Source organism: Callithrix jacchus, chromosome 13 (genome assembly GCF_049354715.1).
Source record: "Callithrix jacchus isolate 240 chromosome 13, calJac240_pri, whole genome shotgun sequence".
NCBI lineage: Eukaryota > Metazoa > Chordata > Mammalia > Primates > Cebidae > Callithrix > Callithrix jacchus.
The window spans coordinates 43,743,426-43,752,713 of NC_133514.1; the positions used below are offsets into that span (position 1 = coordinate 43,743,426).

General features: G+C 48.0%; 1 pseudogene; it reads left to right on the forward strand.

Moving 5' to 3' along the window:
• The first annotated feature begins 8,185 nt into the window (after positions 1-8,185).
• On the forward strand, positions 8,186-8,920 carry LOC100385944 (translationally-controlled tumor protein-like; annotated as a pseudogene).
• Positions 8,921-9,288: the final 368 nt, after the last annotated feature.

The window sequence follows — 9,288 nt, forward strand, 5'->3', positions numbered from 1 at the left end:
CAGCCTGTGGCTCTGATGAGGCTGCTCTGAAAGCACTGGCGGCCAGGCTGGAGTCCACGGGTTGCGGTGTAGGAAAGAGGGACATGGACTCTGCCAGGAGCTATGTGAGGAGGCCGCTATCTGCTCACTTAGGTAGGGTGGGAGGGGCAAGGAGTGTTGGGGGGCTGTGATCAGAGAACAGGATCTAACTTGACCCCTGTGAGTCTGCACTCCACTGGAGATCCGCTGTGAATCTGCCCTCTTGAACCCGGGCAAGCGGTGTCTTCCTAAGATGAACTCACAGAAAATAGCCCGGAGCCAATGTCACTAAAGTGGTGTGCGCTGCTGCAGCCCGAAGCACCGTGGGTGTTCCTGGAGAGGGGACAAAAGAGGAGAAGCCAGCCAGGACTGCACGGAGGAGACGTGAGCCGGGGCAGGGCCACGTGGAGGAGAGGAGCTGGGGCCTGCACCGCAGGGGTCTGGCTGAACCCTCTAAAGCCAGCAGTGTTCGACAGATGTCTTCCGGGGTCTCCGGTCTTGCTGCTGTTGTTGTTTTCCTGTGTTTTCCTCCTAGCCTAATGACTGTCACATCACCTAAGACAGGGGTGTTCAATTTTTCGGCTTCCCTGAGCCACATTGGAAGAATGGTCTTGGGCCATACATGATATTCACTAACACTATTGATAGTTGGTGAATTAAAAACAAAAAACAAAAGCAAAGAACAACAAAACCCCGAAGTCTTATAATTCAAGAAAATGTGTGAATTTGTGTTGGGCCACATGCAAAGCCGCCCTGGGCCGCAGGGTGACAAGCTGCCTTAGGAAGTGATGACTTTGAAAAACATCTCAGGAGAAGCAGCTGTTCCCCGGGCCAGCCATGGCTCTGACTCAGAGCAGCCTTGGAGAGTAGATGAGGTCTGCAGAGATGGCGTTGAAGTGAGAGTGGGGGCGGAAGGTGTTCTAGGCCAGAGGACCCGAGAGGCAGCTCTGAGTCCAGAGAGCTCTGGAGCCCATGAGTCAGGGAAGACAGGGCTCGTGTGGCCGTAGGTGCGTGGTGTGGGAGGAGGTAATTGACATTTTAAGGCAGGGGAGGATGTCCTCCCTGTTCTGAGGTCCCCTCTCCTTTTCCCCTCCTGTCCTCCTTGCTCTCTTTCTTTCTTCTTCTCTTTTTTTCAATCTTCTTTCTACCCTTTCCTGCTGTTTGCTATAAAATCCCTGTCTTGGCTAAGTCCTTGACTGGGGAAAAAGTAAAGTTCGAATTCCTTAAAACTAGCCAGACTTTCAAATTTTTTGGCAACAGTTACTCCCTGCAAGAAAAAAAATACCAGTGCCAATCACCCAGAGGACCTTTTGGGCCATTTTGTGCAGGGTTTCCTCATGGTAGGGTATCTCTGGCGGGCATGAATCTGCCTTTTTGGACCAAGGGAGCAGTTTCTTTTCAGAATGACTCTCAGCCAGGCACGGTGGCTCATGCCTGTAATCCCAACACCTTTGGAGGCCGAGGCAGGTGGATCACCTGAGTTCAGGAGTTCAAGACCAGCCTAGCCAACATGGCAAACCCCACCTCTACTAAAACTACCCAAATTAGCCGGGCATGGTGGTGGGTGCCTATAATCCCAGCTACTCGGGAGATTGAGGCAGGAGAATTGCTTGAACCCCAAGGGGCAGAAATTGCAGTGAACTGAGATTGCCCCACTGCACTCCAGCCTGGGCAAAAGAGTGAAACTCTATTTCAAAAAAAAAAACAAAAACAAAATGACTCTCATTGTCTTTAGAGCCACTGGATATGGGGTCCAGGGCAGAAGGAGAGGAAGGGAGTCACCCAAAACCAGCACTTGTTCTGTGAAGTGGAGCTCAGGGTTCTGAGGCCTTGGGGGACCAAGTAAGTCATTAAGTTTGCTCAGGAAACTTCACCGCTTAAAGGAAGGTTTAGGTGGATCTCATTACAGAGGAAATAGTACTATTTTTTCATCGGCTGCAGTATCACTGTGGATTCTGAATTCACCTAAGGCCAGGCTTAGCTGTGTAATCTGAATTCTAGAATGAGTACTGAGACACTTGTAGATTGGCTTCAGGTGGGAGTAACTTCTGTCCCCTGGGCAAGGCTTAATACCTGCTTACGGCATGGTATTTTTCCTCTACTGGGGCCAGATGACAGTCAAAGACCAGAGTGAGCTACCAGGAATCAATTGAATCCCGTATTGGAGAGCAGGGCACATGTTTCCTCTTCCTCGAAGGCCAGCTTGATGCAATGTAGGGAAGAGAGAGCGAGGGTGTGGGCTCGGATCTGGCTTCCCCCAGGTGCCTGCTGAATGACCTCAGGTATGTTGTATCATTCCCTGACCCTCACTTTTCTCATCTATAAAATGGGCTGAAAGCCCCATGGGAATGTTGAGCAGATTTGGTTTACTAGGTAATATATATAAAAGCTGTAAGTATCTGAATGTAACAGGATATTAAAATTCAAGTTTTGACCCAGATGTAAAATATTAGATGTTAGATTGAGTGTGAGAACAGAACACATCACTCAAGAAACCTTTAAAATACCAACTCAAAAATGCTGACTCTTGAACCCCTTCCCCAGGATGAGAACATAAAGGGGTCAGGAGCATGTCGGGGAGAGAGGCAAAGATGAGGGGATTTCTGCAGGTGCCATTTGTGGGGTCTCCACTCTGCCCTCAAGAGTCCAGGGTTGTTGGTGCTGTCTCTTTCACTCAAGATGGGCATAGTAGCTCATACCTTTAATCCCAGCATTTTGGGATGCCAGGACAGGAGGATCCCTGAAGGCCAGGAGTTTCAGACCAGCCTGGGCAACATAGTGAGACTCCATATCTATCAAAACAAAACAAAACAAAAAATGAGAGCGACAGAGGAGAATGAGAGGGAGAGAGAGACCTCCCGTAACAGGGCAGCCTGCACAGGTAGGGATGTGTTCCTTGAAGCTGGGGACTCTAGGCTTGGGGCTTGCCTTGCTGCTAGGAACATTAAGTGATCTGTGTGGGATAGAGGAGCAGAGGCTGCCCGAAGAAGGACTGCTCCATCCAAAGATGGAGCAAAGGCTCCGTAACTTTCCCCTATGGATGATCTGTAGGTCACGTGGATCCATTTTGAGACTTGTCCAAGAGGACCTGCTAGGCATAGTGTGGTCTGCTGAAAGAGAGCCTCATTCAGCAGGAGAGTAGTGGGAAGCTTAGATTTGGGGAGCCCCAGTTTGGGAATTCCCAAAGAACCATGAAGATGCCCATCAGAGTCCACTTTCACCAGCTGCCTGCAGGAAAGCAGGGACGCATCCATTCAGGTAAGAACCGCCCTATCCTTCACCTCTCCCCTTTAATCCCCACCCTGCCCACCTCCTTCAAACCCTGGCAGGCTCCCAAACAGCAGCTAGTGAATGGGGAGGAGACTGCTGGAGGAAGAGACTGGAAGTGGCTGTCCCTCCCCGAAGGCTAGCTGCCCACCTGTAGGCTTTATCAAGGAGGATAACGGAGAACTAAGTGTGGGTTAGTGTTTTGAGTAAGACACTTTTCTAACTAAGAGAACATGCTCTGTGCCTCAGTGAAGACTATCTCTAAGCTAAAAGTGAGCAAAGACAAGTCATTGGCTTGATGAGTTTTCATCTGGGGTAGAGGAAAAGCCTCCCCTGCTAAACAAACTTTAACAAGTTAGTGGAAGTCAGAAAATAGAGGTGTGCTTCGATCATATTCCACTGGAGCTTGTCCAGCGTGCCAGTCCCACAAGAACAAGGCTGGCTTCTGGCTTAAGGGGGAGGCAGTGATGAGGAGTGGGAGGAGACTTAGTATCTGCTTTATTTGCAACCACAGGTTAAAGATAGAAAAATTATTCTCAAGGCATTAATAAATCCATGAATCAATTAGCTGTTCCTCTTAAGACGGGGGCAGAGCAGTAGAGTTGGGGAAGGGGGACGTCGTTAGATCCCCTGGGTCATTGCAGGCGGATGGAGTACAGGACAGCATGTGAAGTAGTTGGTCCGTATCTTCCCTTTCTGTAGCTTTTCCTCATCCAGTTTTTATTAAACAAAACTGACTGAGCACCTATCACCTTTAACATGTGATACTCTCTCGCAGGGCTCTCTGCATCTTAGCGCTGGACAGAACCCTTGTTCTTAGAAAAAATGCACTCATATTAAGGGGTGAGAGAATTCAGTGTTGACAGTCTCAAGTGTGTGTGTGTGTGTAATATATTTGTATATTATATATAATGCATATATATCATATATATGCACAGAAATACACATACGATTGCAAAAACTGTATGAGTTGAATGTCTAAAACAATGAGACATCACAGAAAAGCATTAAAAGCAGAGGCAGGCTGGATGTGGTGGCTCACGCCTGTAATCCCAGCACTTTGGGAGGCCGAGGTGGGTGGATCCCTTGAGGTCAGGAGTTCAAGACCAGCCTGGCCAACATAGTGAAACTCTGTCTCTACTAAAAACACAAAAATCAAGGGGAAGCTGTGGCACATGCCTTTAATCCTAGCGTCTTGGGAGCCTGAGGCACAAGAATCACTTGAACTAGGAGGCAGAGGTTGTAGTGAGCTGAAGTCGCACCACTGCACTCCAGCCTGGACGACAGAGCAAGACTCTATCTAAAAAAAAAAAGGCAGAGAAAAACTACGATAATGTAGAGGTTCCCACATCTCATGGAATCTATTGATTCTGATTCCGTCTACACAGCCTTCCTTCCTTAGAGGGCCGCCCCCGCTCCGCTGTGGTCCTGGTTGGGCTGTCAGTCATGGCGCTTTGCCCATGTAGCCAAAGGAGTAGGTACGTGATTCAGATGGATCAAGTGATTCTTTTCCACCAGGAAGGGGAATCTGTAGTGAGGATATCAGGGATAAAAGTCAGCTGGAGATGAGTCATTCAGACGTCAGCAGCACAGTGGGACTGTTCACAGCTCTGTCTCCTGAGATTCTCCAAACCTGCCCTTGGCATCTGTCCTTCCAAAAACCCTGTTGATCAGCTTTTTTTTGTTGTTAGATTCAGTCCAGCCTACTCTTGTTGTTTAAAGTAGACTGCTAGAGCTTACACCCAATAGCTCTAAAATGGACACATCACTGTTATGTTTTAGCCAGTTTTCTTCTAGTCTTTTTCCTATTGTTTGCATTCTGTGGTGGGTTATCAGAGAGAGCTTAAACCAAACCTCTGGAGACATGCAGCCTCTGTGAGCAGAGGCGGACACAACAACCGTGGCTCTGGAGTAGGAATGACCTGAGGGTCACCCCATCCTCTGCCCTCACTTGACAGCCGAGGAGACTGAAGGCCACTGGAAGGGTTGCAACTTCCCCTGCACCTTTCTTGCTGTGCAGTGGGATTTTTGTTGCTAATGCCGGGTGCTCTCTGGTGTGCACAAGCTGGAGACATTTCATTGTGCAAGTGAGGTGCTTCATGTACTTACTGTAAGCTTAACTTTTTAACAGACATTGGGCGTATTGAAGGACACCATGAGATACTGTATATGCTTCTTTCTCATTTCACTGAAGGGAAATACAGAAGAGATAGGGGTACCTAATATGTCAATGAAGAAAAAGGTTTTTTTTTTTAGAAAAATAATCTTTCCAGGACTGGCATGGTGGCTCATGCCTGTAATCCAAGCACTTTGGGAGCCCCAAGGCAGGAGGACTGTATGAGTTCAGGAGTTCGAGACCAGCCTGGGCAACATAGTGAGACCCCTGTCTCTATAAGGAAAAAAAAAATCAGCCAGGCTTCCCAGCTACTAGGGAGGATTGCTTGAGCCTGGGAGGCAGAGGTTGCAATGAGCTGAGAACACGTGACTATACTCCAGCCTGAGTGACAGAGCCAGACCTATCTCAATCATCATCATCATCATCATCATCTTCTTCATCATCATCATCTTCTCAGTGTTACTGATGTGAAAGTGAGAAGATGGGGATGTGGTGAGTGAGTAAGTGAGGGAGGAAGTGGGAAAGGGAGAGGGGATCACTTTAGTACAAAGGACTCAGAAAACCCTCCACAAATTCCCTCTCCAATCTCCGTGTCTCAATAAGCATTGGAAAGCGATAATGAGGCTGTTATTGTCTCCACATCCTCCCTTTTCCAGCTACCCTCTCTGGCTACCCTGATACCACCCTTGTTCTTGCTGTGCATTCAGAACACGCTTTCAGGGAGATTTTAATGGCCAGTTTACAAGGACCCTCTCTTTTGAGACAGCATGGCTCGGATCAAGTTTAAACATCTGCTTTTAAATAGAAGGAGTGAGGACAGACTAAGAACATTTCAAATATGTAATTCATGACTCTCAGAGCCTTGAACTGCCTGGGGAGAGGAGGCCAAGGTCCCCTTTCCATCATGAGGCACAGGCCTGGGGCCTGGCCTAGAAGAAATGGTCCCTGTTTGAGAAGAGGCATGTCTTGGTCTTCAGGTTTCAGACATCTGTGTCTCTGAGGTGCCATTTCCTGTCTGTAAATGTAAGTTTTAAGCTCTTGGTGTGTTCTTTTGCACTCCAAAGTAAACAGAGCACCTGGATTTAATCAGTCTAGACGGTAACAGATTCACGTTCTCAGTCCCTTCGTAGGTCCCCACCCCTAGGTAAGGGCTGGGAGATGGGGCTAGCTGTGAGTCAGCCTGACAGTCCTGGAGGATTTGCTTCCCCATGGACTTGTTATAATGAGCAGCTTGCAGCCGACGTCGACTCGAGGGTCTCTTCCCGGTGTTCATGGACTGTTCTCCAGAACTTTGTCTGACTTGAGAGAGACGGGCTGCTGAGTGGGGCCTGGAGCACTTCACATGCCAAACACTAGCGTCAAGTTCCAGTGGTCAGCTGGGTATGTTTCACGAAGCACACTTGAGCCTCAAATCTGAAAACATTCTGGCACTTTTTTTGCATTTAAAAAATGTTTCAGGGCTCAGCGCAGTGACTTACCTCTGTAATCCTAGCACTTTGGGAGGCTGAGGTGGGTGGATCACCTGAGGTCGGGAGTTCAAACCATCCTGACCAATGTGGTGAAACCCCGTCTCTACTGAATATACAAAATTAGCTGGGTGTGGTGATGCATGTCTATAATCCCAGCTACTTGGAAGGCTGAGGCAAGAGAATTGCTTGAACTCAGGAAGCCTTGGTTGCAGTGAGTTGAGATCGCACCATGCATTACAGCCTGGGCAACAAGAGTGAAACTCCATCTCCAGAAAAAAAAGTGTTTCATGAAGAATCAATTTTCTTCCAAATTAAGGTTTTGTTTTGTTTTTGAGATTAAGTCTCACTCTGTTGCCCAGGCTGGAGTGCAGTGGCACGATCTTGGCTCACTGCAACCTCTGTCTCCCAGATTCAGGCAATTCTCCTGCCTCCTGAGTAGCTGGTATTACAGATGTGTACCACCGCACCCAACTAATTTTTGTATTTTTAGTACAGATGGGGTTTCACCATGTTGTTCACGCTGGTCTCGAACTCCTGACCTCGTGATCCAGCCACCTCAGCCTCCCAAAGTGCCGGGATTACAGGCGTGAGCCACTGCACCCAGCCCCAAATTAAGGTTTTTGCTTTTGGATGCCTGCTCCTTTGGTAAGGTCCTGTAAGTCAGGTCATGGGCTCTGCGTGAATTAGTGAATGCTGAAGATTGGCCGCAGCTCCCAGAAAGAGGGGATCCATTCTGAATGCAATCGGCAGTGAACTTCACACCTACGCTTGGTAAGATTCTAAAATGAGTTGTTTGTCTAAGCATCTGGAGAGGGGCCCCGGGATGGCTGTTTTAAGTAGTTGGCATAGATTAGGCTTCTGCCTGTTCTGACGCTGGCATCATGGAACACTTCGCGGAGCTCGGGGGCATGAGACCTCTGTGTTTCAGCAGACCCTCTTGCCAGTGCTCCCTCTTCATTTCTTTGCAGGAAGGATGGAGAAACTGACCAAGTCTAGAAGGAAGCTAATGTGCCTCAGGGGGGCAATGTGACCCTGCAGAGAGCACCTGAGCCTGAGCAGAGGCCCACGTCTGTGTCCTCAGCACCACCCTCTCCCCCTGGTTCATTCATTATTTTAGGGGCAGGCATTGCTCTTCTTTTCGTTTCAATTTGATAAAGCAAATTCATAATTTATAAAATAGTTTTACAAGCTTGGAATGAGAGCTTTGGAGAAGGCATGACTTTTCTCCTTTATGTTTTCCTTCTCCTCTTTCCCTTTCTGGGTTATTTTCCTGACAAATTTAAAGTAAATATATATTTTTTAAAGTCCGATTTTCCGCCCTCTCCCCCGACCCGCGCCGCCCCCCGCCCAGCGCCGCTCTGGCTGCACAGTGCTGGCTCTGAACTTCGGGCTCCTGATAAGCTAGCGCCTCCGTCTTCTCCCGTCAGCCGCCATCATGATTGTCTACCGGGATCTCATCAGCCACGATAAAATGTTCTCTGACATCTGCAAGATCCGGGAGATCGCGGACGGACTGTGCCTGGAGGTGGAGGGGAAGATGGTGAGTAGGACAGAAGGTAACATTGATGACTCGCTCATTGGTGGAAAAGCCTCCGCTGAAGGCCCCGAGGGCTAAGGTACCGAAAGCACCGTAATCACTGGTGTCGATATTGTCATGAAGCATCACCTGCAGGAAACAAGTTTCACAAAAGAAGCCTACAAGAAGTACATCAAAGATGACATGAAATCCATCAAAGGCAAACTTGAAGAACAGAGACCAGAAAGAGTAAAACCTTTTATGACAGGGGCTGCAGAACAAATCAAGCACATCCTTGCTAATTTCAAAAACTACCAGTTCTTTATTGGTGAAAACATGAATCCAGATGGCATGGTTGCTCTATTGGACTACAGTGAAGACGGTATGACCCTATATATGATTTTCTTTAAGGATGGTTTAGAAATGAAACAATGTTGACAAATTTGGCAATTACTTTGGATCTATCGCCTGTCATCATAACTGGCCTCTGCTTGTCATCCGCACACCAGGACTTAAGACAAATGGGACTGATGTCATCTCCAGATCTTCATTTATTTTGACCATGGTTTATTTGGAGTGGAGGCATTGTTATTAAGAAAAACATGTCATGCAGTTTCTCTAAAAATAAAATCATTTTTTATTGCATTTTATTGCATTTTAGGGTACATGTGCAGAACGTGCAAGATAGTTGCATAGGTACACACATGGCAGTGTGTTTTGCTGCCTTCCTCCCCTTCGCCCACATTTGGCATTTCTCCCCAGGCTATCCCTCCCAAGCTCCCCCACCCCGCTGTCCCTCCCCTATTCCCCCAATAGAACCCAGTGTGTAGTACCCCCTTCCCTGTGTCCATGTGTTCTCCTTTTTCCTCACCCGCCTATGAATGAGAATATGTGGTATTTCA